Raw genomic sequence first — 17,697 nt, forward strand, 5'->3', positions numbered from 1 at the left:
CCAGGCTAATTTTTAACACTAATAAAATAAATCTGCCAACAATAAGTTATTGAATTTGAAAGCATTTCTCCCATTGTGATAAGGTATGATATACATAATTATTAACAAAATATTATAAAATTTAGAGGGTGAATTTTGTATAGGGCCTATTATGCACAGTGCATAGGGTTAACCGAACAAACAAGATTTGTTAAATCAGTGAATACAGAAGCATTGATGACTTTATTGATTCACCCAGAAGACACAATTCTAAGGAAATCGAATTCAGTTTTGTCTCTCTACCTTCAGTGTGCATAGAAAATTTAAAATGGATGAATTAAGATGACTCAGGGTTAAATGCCAGGAAATCACTTATTTACTGGAGATTGTTGATCCAAATGCTTTCTCCTTTGTAACTGCAAAGTATCATTTCTGCCCCTTTGAAAGTGGATGTGATGTAAACTCTCCACGTGGCAGGGATAAATAATGGGAAGCAGATGAAACTCAGCCCCACGGGAATCTGCAGTGAATGAAAGAGGATTTCATTATCTCTGCAGGCAACCATGCAGTAGAAATGTCAGAATACCTGATTTTGGTTCATCAGTGAGAAAAAACAAGCAAACAACTTTATTCACTGCCTTTGTATAGTGGTGAAGTAAACTTAAAATTATTTGATAAATGTGTTGTTTCGTATGATATGGCTACAATGGGAAAAAGCAAGACAGTTGTTTAAAATAATGTTAACAATGAAAGAAGAGCAAAGAGAACTAAAGCCTTGGTTATGACCACATACATTTCTTAAAAATACAGCTGAGTAAGAATAAGCCAAGGAAAGCCTGCAAAAAAGTCTGCATAACACAGGGAGGAATGCCAGTTTATAATCTACTTGTTTTAAAATAGTCACTTCCTGCTACTTTGCTTCTTACCTAAGAGAAAAGAGATATAGAAATAGCAAGTATAAATGTAAGGAAATTTAAAATACATTTCTATTATTCATTTATTAGCAAAGGAGGCTTATCCATTATACTACAATCTGTGACTCTGCAATTCAAAAGGGTTGTAGTAATTTTTCCTGTCATTTTGCTAATGAATTCACTGAAGTCCTAAGTCAAAGACCAATTAAGTTGTGAAATTTCAGCTCATATTCATTTGTTTAAGTTAAAAAATGTTCTTCCACAAGATTGTAAGAACATTTACAGAAGATTCCATTAAAAAGTACTATGAATATTTGCTAGCTACATGCTCATTTTAATGGCATTACATTACATGCACATACAAAAGATAAAATATCTTTAAAATGTTAAAATAGATACTAACAACAAATTTAATTTTTAAAAAGCATCAAATCGTTATGGCTAATTCCAGAATTTACAGTTCTTCCAATTTTGTGTGCAACTATTATTTTCCAACTACCGAATAGAGTAATATAGTTGCAGTCTTCCTTAGAGTACTTTATTCTCTAGATACAAAAAGCAAACAAAAACCATAGTCTAATTTAAAATTTTACATAAATACAAACAAAACACAACAGGAGCTCAGATTGATCTTCATCATTTAACTAGAATTGTGTAAGATTTTTAAAAGAAACAAGTATAAAAATCATAGGTAATGTTTGAAGTTAAGTTTTCGTCTTTTAGGTTTTAGCTGCTGGCTTTATGTTATTCTAGATTATTTTCTCAGATTCTTACAAATGTCACTGTCAGGAAGCATATATATATGTGTGTATATATATATGTGTGTGTATATATATATATACACACACACAAATGTATATATATGTATATACATATTTATATATTCAGGAAGCGTATACTTGGACATAAATCTTGTAGAAGCATGATGTATAAGCTATAAATTGCAATCAAAATGCTAACTTTAGTTTTGTCTCCCCTTTTCTTTTCAAAATTTATTTCATTGACAAGTATCTTCCTGTGCCAATGGGTAAAATTCGGGCAGATGTCATGACTTTTTTGTTTGCTTATTGGTAATCGAGAGTCCTATAATTGCTTTTAGTGAAAACAGAGACTGTTGAATCAGAAATTTAAAATATCCAGTCCAAGATTATGTTTAATTTCCATTATAAAGAAAGACTTTTACACCTTGCCAGCAGTTGATATTCTCTGAGATTTGGTTTAAGAAATGCATGGCTTTTCTCTTTTCCTACTCTGAGTAAGCATGGGAGAGAGGAGAATCAAGGGAATAAGAAAGATTTTACTTCAACTAATGACTGATGGGTTCTATTTTAAGCTGGTGCTGGGCCTGGCAAAGGTTTAAAATCATCTGTTTTTACAGTGGGACACTTCAAACATTTTTCAGAGATTCTCTTGAGGTTCTCCCACCCGTACTTCCATTGAGGCAGATAGACAAGTCTCTATTTCAAATGATGGCTTCTAAATCCTTAGGAAGCCCCTAGGAAGCTCTTGTATACCTCCAGCTTCTTGCTGCTTGGATTTCTTTGTCCTTATATGTGACCCCATTGGCCAAGGACCGAAGAAGATACTACATTGCCACCAGCACCTTCTAGCATGTGACCCACTTGTTTTATAGGAAGCATTCACACATTCTTTGCTCCAACAAACTCAAGAGTACTGTCTGATTCCAATCCTGCAGCAAGTGTCCTGGCCCTGAAACCATAGCATTGGTCTGCTTTCTTAATCCTCAAGATTTCCTGGGTCAGATATTCCCCCAAGTTATATTGGTCACATGCTGGATTTTTAAGTGGTGCAGTTAAAGCACCACTTCCTACCAGGCCTCACATTACAAAGCTGGCAACTATCCCTTTAGGTGAGGAGGGAGATGTAGTTCACCCAAAAACGTTTTCAGGAACTTTACTTCTACATGCTCTGATCCAGGTATCGCATGCTTGATTTCACTAAGTGGTCTAGGATTCAAGGATTCGATTCTAGAACATATGTTTCTAAGTCCTGAATTTTGATCTGGCACTTTACTATAGCATGCAGAACATATTTATCCTGGTGCCAGATGGATATTTCATTTATTAGGTTACACAAAAGGCTCAGAACTTTAAGAAAGACTATAACTGAGGAAAAAAAATTTTATATAATAAGTTTCAAGCATATCAAATATTTAGACTTTCATGATGATTTTCAAGTATAGCAAATATTTAGACTTTTATGATTTTTTTTGTGGATATCTATAACAAGGGCATGTCCGTGAAGCCCATACATTCTTGGTACACAAGACATTTGTAGTAAAAGTTATGGTGACTATGGTGTAAAGAAATAGGCTGTGTAAAATATGCACCTGTGCATTCTAGTAGAATTAATTCAGCAGAAAATAGTTTTAAAGTGCACAGAGCTAAAAAATCAATTCACAAATTCTATGCAGCTTTGAGAATAAAAAAAGACACATACATATTCTTGAGATGCTATTTTAGGCTGTGCATAACAGCTGGTATTGATGAACAGGTAGAAGTTGAGAGTATTTGGTTTTGCTGTATATAATTTTATGATAACAGTGAAAAGACAATTGGTGAAGTAGAATTGAAATAAGAGCCAGCACCGCTTTCTTTCCAACATTTTAATTACCCTAGATTTTGTTTTTCTTTTCCAGGAGGGCAAAATAATTGCTATTTAATAGGACTCCAAGGCTTTTACGCTAAGTATGTATTCCTATTCTTTCCTTCTCCTTAACAGACTCAGAAACATTGAGGATATCATTGATTCATTCTCTCTCTTGCTTTTTCTCCTCTTTATTTGGAGAATGTTAACTCTAATTTGTTAATGGCTTTAATAAATGCCTACAAATTACAATTCTTAGATAAGGTTGTGTCTGATATACCAGTGGGCTGATTTTGAAGGCAGAGATGGTGTAATGGCACTTGCTCTAGTCGTGACATTAATGATCAATTTAATAGCGGTCTTACCTATATTGGTCACTCGGTCACATAATCAAACAAAGATTTGAGCTCTTAGCATAAAATATGTATTTTTTAACTTTTATAGGTCCAGCACACTGTGTTTTTATTTGTGCGACAAATATTCATTGAGCATCAATTTTTGCCAGACCATTATCTAGGCCCTAAAGAATTTAGCGCCTGAGCTGTCTGAGTCAGTGCCTACTCTCACAGGACTTTTATTAATTGAATAAATAAATGGTAAAGATGAGAACTAATATTTATTAGAAATTTGATAAGTGCATGTGTATTTAACATGCACCATATACTTTTGGAGCATCCACTAACTATTAGGTTTGTAGACTTAGAAAGCCATGGCTTATCAAAGGTTAAGGGTGTGGTGTAAAGCTAGTGTGCTTCTGCTAATGTCTTAGCACCTTCGCTTACTCTCTGTGTGACTTAAGCAAGTCAACCTCTCCGTGCCTTGGTTTTCTTATTTGTAAAATTGGAATAGCTACAGTTTCAACGTCATGAATTTATTATCATGACTGAATGAGGTAATACTTATAGAGTTTAGAACATATCAACTAATATCAAAATCTGAGTTAACTTTTGGAAGTTTAAAAATGGTACATACATTATGTATCTAAAAAGTGGTGTCTGTAAAATGTAAATTAAGGAGTTGAAAGTTGAAGAGTGTGCAGCAAAAGTCTGATTTTTTTGGCATTAGTTAACAAATTGTTTCTGAGGCAATTCCTGCTATTTCTCAGATGGATAGGCATTTCTTGTCTTTAAATCTTAATTTAGGTGTATCTCTGTGTAGATAGGCAGACAGAGAGAGAGGCAGAAAGATTCATAGTTGAGATTTTCTATCTTCTTAATCTCTTCCCCCATCTACTCCTCTAGTTTTTTAAAGTGATTAAAATTGCTTTCAAATAGAATCTGTGCAACATATGCTAATTTTTTATTTCCTTAAATGTGTCCTTTTTACAGGGGACAAATAACTTCCCTGGACTGTGGGTGTTGGTTTGCAGTGGTGTGAAAATGCCATTCAGTGTCTTCTCTCTTTTCAGACATGAAGTCTGATGCCAGAAAGAGAGCGAGAATGATACCAATGTTTTTGGTTTAAGCAATCAAGAGAAGAATAGTTATTGAGATGAAGAAGAAATTCAGGAGGTGCAAGTTTGAAGGAATAACTGGAGGTTTATTTTTCTTTGGGGATATGGTAAGTTTGAGATACCTATCAGACATTTAAAGTCAGTAGTTTCATATCTGAACCCAGAATGCATGAGAGCGATTAAGCAGCATATATTTCAGATTGACAAGCCTATGGATAATATTTAAAACCATGAGACTAGATGAGATGGAGCTAATGAGTGAACTAAAACAGAAAAGAGTATGTCTACCTTTGGAGATTGGGAAAAACAGCAGAAAAGTGGAGGTCTGAGGAGAAGAGAGGAGTAGACAGAAATCAGGTTAGTGTTGTGTGCCAAAAGCCAAATGAAGAAAGATTTTCAAACACTTTATCAAATGCTGTTTACAGGTCAACTATGAAGAGGACAGAGAATTGACCACTGGACTTATAAGCATAGAAATAATTAGTCTCTTCAATAAGAACAGCTCAAGTAAAATGCTGGGGAGGTGAAAGTCAAATTAGAATAGGTTTAACAGACAATGGTAGAGGAGTAAGTAACTGGAGACAACCAGTATAGAGAATACTTTCTAGGGATTTAGATATTAAGGGAAACAAACAAACAAAAAATGAGTCCTGCAGATCCCAATTCTCTTCTCATTCTCTGCTTTCATATCTAATCATCCAGCATGCACCCAGCCTGCATGGAAGGAGGTTGGTGCTATTTCTCCGGTTCTCCGATTCCTCATTTCATCACAGTCAATTTTCAGGCCTAACTTACACCTGGCTGTCATGAAGTGACCCCAGAATTAAACATTATAGAGAAAAGTTGATTTTTTAAAAATTTGAGTTTTGAATCAGAATTTTTAGAAGTACCATTTAGAAATCATTTGTCCTAACCAGTGTTTTTCAATATTTTCCATCACAAGGCACACTTACAGATAAAAATAATTTGTATATCACATTTGCAAACCACGTTTTCCTCCACCCATAAAAACAAATAGAAAATTTGCTAATTTACTTGAAAAATTAAATTATTTCCAAACATTAGTAGATTCTGATCAGTAATAAATGACTTCCTTTTTACTTCACAGCAAATCACAGTATATTACATTTATGTCGATACAATTTTAGAATTGCTAGTATTAATGACTACATTTAAAAATTCGAAAAATGCAATCTGGAGGGATAAAGCAATCCACAAAAGCCACCTCACTCTGAAATGAAATGATTTGGGCTAGACCTAGTTCTTCTAGATGATAGAGATAGCAGAAGCCACAGGTAGGAAAATCCTGAAGGAAATGAACTGAGCTCAGCAGTCATTTCCTGGCTGGAAATTCTTTTTCTCAGAGAATACTGGGGGCAAAATCTCACTAAGTCAAAGAAGGTTCGTCTGGGACTCTAACCCTTGAAAACTACCTAGCAAAAAGCTGCTGCACCTGGAGATGAGGCCAAAGCTGCCTGCCACAATTGTGCTAGAAGCTGGAAACATCAGAAGCTAATATGACTTAATATAATTCATTTTTTAAGGCTCAAGGGAGAATTTGATATAAAATTATAACAGTGTACAGTTTAATAATTAACTTTCCAAAGGCATTTGCAGAAACGATATTTGATTCCCATTACAAAAATGTGAAACGAAAAAAATTTTTATTTTCTCCATTATAATAATGATCAAATAAGACACAGAGAATAAACAACATTTGTCCAAGATCACAAAAACAGAAAACTGTAAAACTGGGAATAAGCCAGTTAGAAATGATTATAAGTCTAGCACTGTTTCCACTAAATGAAGTTGTAAGTCATAACAAAAATGAAAAACTGCCAAGAGAATGCATGATTTATATACCTATTGCTAAAAGTGACCTAAGACACTCTTAGGTCACTCTACTTGTCTGCCTAAGTAGTTAACAGGGTACTATGGGTTTCCTGTATTAAAGATCTCTCTGCCAATCATTTTCACACAATTTCACAACTTAATAGTTACAGAGCCTTAGATGCATTAACCTGACTTAATTTCAAATCCTTAAATTAGAGAAAGTATTATCTGCCACAAATGTGGATGTGAATAATAAGGATTAAATATTCAAAATGAGTACAATGCCAACCACACCATAATGGTCATACTGGTTTAGCCTTAACTTGCATATTTGGAAAACTCTGCCCTAAGTATGTCACACAAATATGAATCAATTAGGAAAAGTATGAAGGGATAATATGGAACAATGGAAATTTAAAATTGAGAATTTGAAAAATTACTGTATTAGAAACAGAATTTCAAAGCAGGAAAGAAAAGGCAAATAAAAAAATTCTAATGTTGAAATACCTTGAGAAATAAAGGAAAAAATACACAATGCCAGATCAGTCATTTCATCTTATTAATATTTTTTGATACTTCCAATCAAAATTTTCAAAACTTTAATGAGATAATAAAAGTATGTAGAAACCTAGACCTTGATTGCATTTTATTCATTATTTACACAGATAAATAATCCAGGTTCTTTACCCAAACCTTTGTCATCCTGGATTCTTCTCTTTTTCTCACAACTTCCATCCAATTGTCAGCAAACACGGTCAGGTATAACTTCAAAATACACCCATAATAGTGCCACGCCCATGTCACCACCTGCATGGCTAACAACCTTGTCAAAGTCACCATTACCTCTCAGGCTTATGTGCTCTTCCTGCTAGCTACCCACTCCAGCTTCTCTGGCCTCATTGCCTGTCTTAAACCCCCAGGCTTAGAGCTTCAAGGCTTTTGATTTGCTTTTGCCTAATCTTAGAATGCTCTTCCCTAGATGGGTACATAGTGCTCCTCTCCTTTTCAGATTCTTGCTGCTCTGTGAGGCCTCCATGAGCCGCCTATTTGATATTGCTGTGCCACATTCCCCTAATAATCTATAACCCCATCTCTGTTATTATTAGTATTTGTCCAGAGCCATTAATGCCATGTTTATATATTTATCTTCTTCCCCTACAAAGATGTAAAATTCTGTGAGGACAGGGACTTCTGTCTGATTTTTAACTGCTGTATCTCCAGGACATTGAATAATAACACTTGCCCTGTAGTACATAATCAATAAATATTTTTTGGAATAAATTCCTCCCTTGAAATAATCTGAAAAATAAACTTATGGAATAACATAGATCTTTACACATCTACTAGTTGAGTTTTCTTTCTGCATTTTCATATAAAACAACTGTCATATCATTAAGCATTTTGTGAAAAGATTCTTAAAGGGGACCTCTGCAGAAAAAAAAGATTTTTAAGTAAATTATTGTTTTCAATATATATTGTATGTTTATATTTTTGTCTTCTATAAACCAACAGTAGCCTCAGATGATAGATGACACCTTTTTACTTCTTCTTTACTTGAACTGTAAAAAACATTTTATCTTATCTCAACATTGCATACTAGTCCTAAACTAGTAAACAGAATTTAAACTACAAAACTATAAGGTTGGTGTACAGTTATCTAAGGGACATAACAAAAAGTAAATATCAATGAAACAATGCTCCAACTTCAGGGCATACATAATAATATTTCATAAGGGCTGTTTGATGTTTTCATCAATGATAAATTAAACACCATACAAATTTTGGTCTCAGAGCTATGAGCAATAGTTGGCAGGAAACATGTTCAAAATTCAAATTGGTCTTGGTTATCAGGATCATAAATAAATGTAATGGGATTAAGTTACGAGGTCACTGTAATACATCTCAGAAGGAATAGAAGAACTCAGCAAAAGAGGCCATAAATGCAACCTGACTAAAGCAGCAAAATTGTTTAATCTATACTATACTATTTATTAGACACTATCCTAGACACAGATCAGAATTCAAAATGAATAAGCCATGGCACCTACCCTCAAGAGTTTTTTTACTGCAGGGAGTGATAAATAAATAAAATAAAATGCAAGTTGAAAATGTTTTTACATGCTGAAAAAAGAGGCATGCAAACAATAGCAGCACAGTTGGAGAAAAGAATTATGAATGAGATTAGTAATATGTGATCTTCCTTTTAGCTTCAGCACAAGCAGCCATATAGTTATTACTCCTTTATTCTTATTCCAAACTGCCAAGAGAAGCAAACAAATCATATTCATTAATCCAAAGGGTTGGATACCTTTATCCAACTATGCTCCAGTTAGCAATGGATGGAGAAGGGAAAAATAACACAAAATAGTATACTTACAGAGGTGAATTCCTGAAGATGGATGACTGTTCAATACTTCCAAGAAAACTGAAGCTGGAAAAAGGTGCTTCTATATATTACCTATGAATGCTGAAGAGAACGGGTGAATACATGAAGTAAGACACTTGCTTGCTTTTTCTTCCCTACTGGACACTGCAAAGTTATGTTCATTGCTTATCCTGTTAATATCCTAGTTCATGTCTGCTCCCCAATTGCACAGTCATCAGATTCCTAAGGATATTCTCAGCCCTTGAGAAGGCAAAGAAGATGTGCTTGAATAATAGAGACTCTTGAAAGAGAAAAAACAAATTACAACTTTCAAGAGATTAACCTGAAACTTGAGAACAATGTTAGTTCTGTTGTTGAGCTAATTACTCAGTGAGAGAAGTTCAATGATAATTCCTGGTTTTGATGAGAACCTCACTATTATTTATGTAAGTAAATTACACCTGAAACAGAGAGATTTTTCTTACAAGGTCAAAAGCAGTTAAAAGACATCCATAATAAATGGCAGAGCTAACTAACAGAAAATGGAGCAAGTAGAAAATGTTAAAGAAGTGTCTCTGACAAAAAGACCTGGAGTCAATGGTTGTTAAGGAGTCATGAAATAGGTATGGGGTACAAGGAGTGGGAGATTCTAGCACCTACATCAAATTCCCCCCTTATCCTCCAGAAAGTTGCCTAGAAATCTCAGCTGAGATGATTTGCCATTCTGCCCAGTTATGAAGAGATGACTAGATAATATGCTTCAATGTCCCTACCAGAATTGTTTCTGTGAAGAAAAACGAAATGTGTCAGATCAGTCCTTCGAGTAGCAACGTATTCTTTATTATTATTTTAGTTTTTGACTTTATAATAGGAAGGTTCCTTTCACGGCACCAAAAAAATCCTACAAGTGCATTTTCCATAAGTTGTTTGAAGACAACTATGTTTGGACAGTTAACAAGTCATTAGGGAGTTCATGAGTAAGAAAAGGCACAGCCCTGACAGTGAGCCCATGTTTTTGTAAAGAATGCCTGCCGTTTAAAGGTCATAGGCTGAGAAGCTGTGGTTAGCAAAAGAAATTAGTCATGAAAACACAGTACAGCCCAGCAGGGATTTATTATGCATGAACCACTTCCATTTTTTGTTTATTTAAAAAAAGCTAGATTGTGAAAGTGTTGAAATTTCCTCGTGGCACATAACTTTAGGGGCGTGCCCTCCTCTCCTCCTCAGCACATCGTGTTGATTGAGATTATTTGGAAGATATGACTGCTGTCCAAAACTAAAAGTAAAGCAAGGATTTCAACACATGGGAAATTCCAAATGCATAAACAGGAAAATTACCACACCTATAACTGAATATTCAGTTTGTTTTTTAGAAAATCCGTGCACATGTACATAGATGTTTTAAGATAAAAGTGGATATGGCTCCCCAAGCATGAATGAGAAATGCTACATTTGGTTACAATAGGCTTATTCAAAATTACGGATTCTAAGTGGGAGAACTTAGAACACATGTTCAGCATTTTTTGGAGAAATAATTTTGAAGTACCGGTGATACTTTTAACATACTAACAAGCTTTGAAGGAATTTAATAAACGGTTTAAAATTTTCAAAAAAAGTTTCAAATCACTCTCTTGAATTTGTAGTTCATTTGTGTTTCCTCTTTAGCTCTCTCTATGGTTCACATTCAGCATCTTGTTTCCAAGAGTGCACATGTGCATCTCTGGTGTTTTATTTCAATATCATTTCAATAGTATACTGAGAGAATGAGCACCTTACCTTGGAGTGTTTGGTTAAAGATCTGATATCACACTATCATCTCAAATCAAAGTTCCATTTTGTATTCTATAATACATATTATTTTGCAACTCTAAATGATAAAAGTTTTGAAAGTCTAACAATATTTCTATTAAATGAAGTGAGTATGTTGTATTCAATGTGTTTTATCAGCTAGCACCCCCACCTCATCACCAAATTGTTCTGTCACCTAGAAGGTGCCTTTTCTTAAAATACAGAGATCTGTATTTTAGAGATATTCCTTTGTAATTTTAGATTGCAAAATCCCTAGAGGTGGTATTAGAGGATATTAAATATCTTCTAATATTAAATCAGGAACACCTTGTGGAAATGACTTTGTATAAATCTCTCCCTTTGAGTCAAGACTAGAATGCCAGGAGCATATGGAAGAACTGAAAGTGAAAAAGGACTGAGGTAGAGAAAAGGTTTCACAAAGGAAATTGAGATATAAAACCTTGTAATGCAAGATGATCCATTATGACATTTATTCTTTGATTAAGACGTAGTAGGATATACTGATAAGTCATGATATATTAATACAGTAAATACTCTATAGTAATCAAAACTCATAAGCAGTATATATGAATCTCAAAGACAAAATGTTGAATAAAAGAAGCTAGAAACAAAAGAGTACTTACTCTATGATTGCATTCCTATGAAGACCAAAAAGAGGTGAAGGTAACAGAATTGAAACAGAGGTGTAAAGTAAGAGAATTCAGAAATGTCTGATTAACCTTTGGAAGCAAAATTATGACTGAAAGGGAGCATGCTGGTAACATTCTGTATTTATCTATACCTATATTTATATCTATATCTAAACAACTAATTTATCTTAAAGTCTCTGAGTGCCAGACATGGCAGGCAGACTTGAAGATGGCCTCCTTTGGTTATCACCTCCTGCTATTTATATTTTTGGGTATTTCCTTCCTTGAGTGAGAATTGAACCCAGTGAGTTATTTTTAATGAATAAAATACAGCAAATTCCTTTTTATGATTATGTTACGTAAGATTGTGATTTCTGTCTTATTAATAAACTCACTCTCTTGCCAATTTTGATAAAGCAAACTGCCATGTTGGAGAGACCCATTTGACAAGGAACTGAGAGCAACCTTCAACCATTTGCAAGGAAGGAACTGAGACCTTCAGTCAAACAACCTTAAGTCATGCCCAGATTCCTGTCCCTTAGAAACTGCGTTGTTTTGAGATGGTAAGTGTTGGGGCAATTTGTGATGTAGCAATAGAAGTTACATTAAGCAAAACATTTCAGAAGCCACATTAGCCAGCAAGTTGCTAGTTCTGGATAACTGAAAACTACTTAATGCTATAAAGCAGATTATTTGAAGTTAATTTCTTACTGCAATAATATTTTATTATAAGTAGGTGTGCAAATAGTTATATGTAATGTTTGCTTTGGACTATGGGGACTTCTAAGATGTGAGACTTACAGTTTCAAAACCATAACAGTCTTGGGAAAGCCAGGACAGTTAGTCACTTTACATATTGACTATGAAATTATTTTTACTGTTTATTTTGTTTTTCGAACATAACAGGGGCTTACTATTGGTTATGTAAGTGACTATTCAAAGTAAATTTTCCAAAATAAATATTTCTCATATAAAACTGAGACTCAAGAAAAGGAAGCTATAATTTTTTCTTGTTTTCTTCTCTTTCTCTGCATGAAATTATTATGTGAGAAATCAGTTACTGTATTTCAATAAAATAATGCTTATGGGCCCTATTTTAGAGGATCTATCTGAATGTTTTGCTGTTAACGATGACAAAGCCTTGCTGAGATGTCATAAATCAAGTGAGTAAAGGTCAGTTTTCACCAGAATTGTCAACACTGGTCAGTCTTACTGTAACAATTTCCACAAGTAAAGGAGTTTATTAGTCCATCTTCATGCTGCTGATAAAGACATACCCAAGACTGGGAAGAAAAGGAGGTTTAATGGACTTACAGTTCCACATGGCTGGGAAGACCTCACAATCATGGTGGAAGGTGAAAGGCAAGTCTCATATGGCAGCTGACAAGAGAAGAGAGCTTGTACAGGGAAACTCCCATTTTTAAACCCATCAGATCTCGTGAGACTTATTCACTATCATGAGAACAGCACAGGAAAGACCTGCTCCCATGATTCAATTACCTTCCCCAGGTTCCTCCCACAACACTTGGGAATTGTGGGAGTTACAATTCAAGATGAGATTTGGGTGGGGGCACGGCTGAACCATATCAGGAAGGAATAAAGAAAACAAATAGATCTCAGAACAATTAGTCTCTTACGGGGAATGGCATCTTCTACAGTAAAACTCGTAAAGACTAAGTCACTTCCTCGGGATCATTATCCTTTAACACACAATCTCTCCCTCTCCTCTCCCTTCCTTCCCCCACACTCCAAATGCCTACTTTTAATTGCACATACTTCTTTTTTGCATGGTACCAATATTGCATATGTATTCTTAAAAAAGGTAGAACACTAACATTAATCACTCAATGATTGTATTATATACTTACATGTGTTTAAAGAAAATATAAGGCAAATCACAAATTAATGACTTTGAATTTGTTACAATTTTTTGTATATATGGTTTCTTTTTTTCTAAAAAGTAGTGTATATTATTACACGTACTAAAGCTGAAGAATTTCTAGGAGAGCTATTAATTAACCTAATAATTACCATAAATGTGGAGTTGATGTCTCCCTGTATCAGATAATTTGGATAGTACTCAGACTAATTTTCTGAAGTTATTTATCCAATTAACCTGAAGATTATTTGTAATTACTACTACTTTTATCACAATACCTTGGGTTGTGGTCTTAGAAACCCTAGAAAATTGTTTTAAATAGTGTTAAAATGGAATTTGATTACTTGGAAAAGAACACATATTTAGCCATTTGCATTCATTCACCCATTAGTATGGATAAATTAATCATATATTTATTATTTGTACCCTAGAAGAGAACAAGGCTAGAAAATAAGACAAGTGCATTTTTCCAGGGAAAGAATATGTGGCTTTTTTGCTTGAGGACTAGATGAACAGCATCAGGAATAGCCTGGGAAGAGGTGCGGATGGTAGATCCCAAGGGAGGAACAGTAAAGAATATCAATATCAAGATATAAGCTGTTTTTTACATTATATTATACCTGTATTTAACCTTTGTTAATAACTTTCCCTAATTAGTTCTTCTGTAATATTAGATTCATTTATGTAGAGGTGGGAAAGCAGAAATACAGTTTTGAGTGCTTAGGAAAGTTCACATGTGAGGGTTGAGGTCTCCTCAAATATAGTTTAATATTCCAACGCATCTTCACACCACCTTGTAAATGTGTATACAACCTCTGCTTTTTCTTAACTATTCAGCACATTTTTTTATCTTTATGGAAATCTGGGGAAGGGAAATCATTTCCCTGTCAGGATTAAATTTTTTAGAACTCTAGAGTGCTCAGGATTAACATTTTAAAAATAGGTTTATATTCCTTGGAGCTGAAGAAATTGAAAAGAAAAATTACAGTTACATTCCAGCAGAAGCATATTTAAGGTAACTCACATATTGATGGCAGAGGCAGCCCATCTGGAGTGGCCTCTGCAAAGATGCTGGCTGCAACAGGGGAGGCATGGCCAGGGCTGTGTGCTCCACAAAGCTGGAGGGGACCAGGAACAGGTGGGACTGCTCCCTACTGAGTCAGTGGGGCAGGAACCACACACTCCTGTGCACAGCTGCAGCAACCCGGCAGTAGCTCCAGACCCAGGCATCGCTGTGGTCTCTGCGTCCAAGAAGTCTCCCCTGCCCCTGCAGACTCAGAACTGCCTGTTCCCACACCCTGGCCTCTCACCAATCCCAGTGCCCACTCTGCAAAGTTGTGGCTGAGTCTGGGTGCTGTCACACCCCTGCCAGATGTGTGCACACTCATGGCAGCACTGACACACCAGCCCCCTGTCGCCTCAGCCCCCTCCCGACTTTGGGCACCAATGAGCACAGGGGAGAGTCAAGGGGTTGCCGAGGGCAGTTCAGCACAGGCCTCTAGACACCCCATGGCAGGGACAGCCAGGGCACCATGGATGACATGTTAATGACAGCAGGAGGTAGAAAGGTACCTGGACAGAAAGGGGCAGGTCTCTGCTGAAAACCCTCCTTCAATCCAGGAACAGCTTGAAGCCTGGGGGCCGGGCTGCCAGTTCTGGGTGGAGTCTGCAGCCCGGAGTGAGAACTTAGGTGCTTTTTCTGGGCCCACCCATGGCTGCGCCTGGATGGATCAGCATGCACTCCATCCTTTCTGAGCCCATAAACACCCCGGACTCAGCCAGGCTCACAGAGATCTTGGGACTACCAGCTGTGGGAAGGAGCCACCCACTTTGGGTCTCCTCGACTCACTGGGACGACCTGCCTGTGAAAAGGCATTAACCTCTCTGGGTCTTCTCTCTGCTTAGGGCTGCACTCATCAGGACTGCCTGCCTGCAAAGAGGAGCTACCCACTCCAGGTCTCCTCTCTGCTGAGAGCTGGACACTCGTCAGGATGACATGCCTGTGGAAGAAGCTACCCACTTTGGGTTTCCTGAGAGCTGTTCTGTTGCTCAGTAAAGCTCCTCTCCACCTTGCTCACCCTCCAGTTTGCCACATACCTCATGCATTCTGGACACAGGACAAGAACTCAGGACCTCCTGAAAGGCAAGACCGAAATTGCTGTAAGACAAACAGGGCTGAAACACACCACTCAACTTGCCACGTTACAGGCATCAAGGAGTAGAGAAGCCCTTTAGGAAGCCCAGACTTAGGGGCTCCCAGAGGCATGACTATGACACTCACTTCAGGGCTCTGCAGTTTCTCTCATCTCCAAGCTTCCAGGTGCCACCACATTCCCCTTGTCCAGATGCGGGTGCCCACAGTGGAAGCTGTTTGTGGTGCATCTGATCCAGCCATAGGCTTGCACAGAGCCTGTGCCTGTGCCAGTGCCTGGAGCTGCCCATCTTACTGCAGCAGTCAGCATTCCTGACTGTACACAGTGGCTGGACCCTGTGCTTGCTCATTCACATACCCCTCACCACTCCATGCCTGGCTTGCCCCTAGTATGTATGGGATCCGGGCCGGTAGCATAAGCCAAGAGCCACCTGTCATGCCAAGTGGGCAGAATGAGCCCAGAGGGCACCAGCTAAACTTAGGCAAAAGTGCCACCAGCCACAGAGGTTTCCAGCTGGAAAAGCAACACCCAAAAGATACTGTGACAATATAATGATCTTGAGTAAAAGCTTCTGAGTAACTTCCTTGATAGATTGTGCTCAACTGTAGCCAGTGTGAATGTGTCCACATAGCTCACATCTGTCCTGCTTTATGGAAAGTAAATGATAGCCATCATCACTAAAAAGCAGTGGAGCACAATGTTTAACTGTGTAGCATCTATAGGCATTGTCCAGGTTCAATGTCCAGATCTGTCACCTATTAGCTTTGTGATTTGAGTAAATTACTTAACATCTCAACTTCTTCAGTGGTCAAAAAGACCATACTCATTGTTAAAACTTTGAATCAATTAAGGTGGCCCCTAATATGTGATTTCAATTAGCCAAAATGTTTGGGGTGGGGGTTGGGGTGAAGTGGTTCCTGAAACTTAACTGTATTGTTTCTGAAGCCTGATAGATACAATCCTGGTAGATACAAAGCCTGATGGATACAATGTCCATCTTTCAATGGAGAATCTGAGGAAGGAGACAAAATACAGAAGATTAAAGGATTATATTATAAAAAGAATAATGGCTACAGTTATGGCACATGGAGCTAAGAAGAATTTGATACATCTACTAAAAATTGTAGACAGCTATAATGCCAATAAAACCGCCAGCTGAGCTATAAGAATCTGTGACTAAAAATATATAAGAATCAAAATAACCAACCTTTGGGCTGCCAACCTTCTAAGAGTAGGAAGCAAGTTGAAAAAGCTCGTCAGTCTCCAAAGAGCATATGAAACTGCATAGTAACTTCACAGGTAGCTAAAGATGATAATGGAAAAGAAAGAATCACCAAAAGAGAATGAGGATAAAGATGGCTACTCCCAAGGAGCAGGAATCAGAGCTGAACATGAGATATATCCCATTCCCAGGATGGCAAGCTATTTAAGTATCTGCCCAAGAAGTCTGTATTTTTTAAGTATTTGCCCAAGAAGTATCCTCTCAGAAGTTTGAAGGACCAGTACCTGCTGTGTTGCTCTGATTCTTTCAATCGCCAGTAGGAGTATTTGTTGCATTTCCCTGCACTGTTTCACCATTGTATGTCAGGTGTGCTGAAGGTAGGACTGTTAAAGTGAGGCATTAATTTGCCTCCCTACTGAAAACAGAGTGATTTGCGTATTAAGGATGGTCATAACAGACATTAAAGACCAAAAGTCTTCAAGGCAATACTGTCCATAGATACGTAGTACTCAAGTGACTGAAGCTGCCCTTGGTGACCAGTGGGAGCTTGCCATTGGTATAGTTGACTTGGTATTGCTACATGTCCTGTGGGGATGATCCTTATCATGGACATTGTCCAGTTAGAAGATGTGGTATAAAATTTGTCCCTGATTTTAGCTGATGTGATTAATGGTATCAACTCCGACATGAAAGACATTCAAGTCAGTCTCAACTCATTGGACAGGGCTGTTTTTGGTGACAGAACTAGCTAGACTTCTTTGTGGGCCAAGGTAGCATTTGTTCAATCATTAACACATCCTGCTATATCTGGATTAACGTCTTAGGCCAAGTAGAAAGGTCAGTACAGAAAATTA

General features: G+C 36.8%; 1 long non-coding RNA gene across 1 annotated transcript; it reads right to left on the reverse strand.

Moving 5' to 3' along the window:
- Positions 1–413: 413 nt before the first annotated feature.
- LOC131382884 (uncharacterized) lies at positions 414–15,607 on the reverse strand. The gene is made up of 4 exons (XR_009212504.1): positions 15,566–15,607; positions 9,812–9,935; positions 9,164–9,253; positions 414–499 (listed from the first exon to the last, which is right to left on the reverse strand). It is a non-coding gene; the product is annotated as an uncharacterized LOC131382884 (long non-coding RNA).
- Positions 15,608–17,697: the final 2,090 nt, after the last annotated feature.

Source organism: Hylobates moloch, unplaced genomic scaffold (assembly GCF_009828535.3).
Source record: "Hylobates moloch isolate HMO894 unplaced genomic scaffold, HMol_V3 SCAFFOLD_1, whole genome shotgun sequence".
NCBI lineage: Eukaryota > Metazoa > Chordata > Mammalia > Primates > Hylobatidae > Hylobates > Hylobates moloch.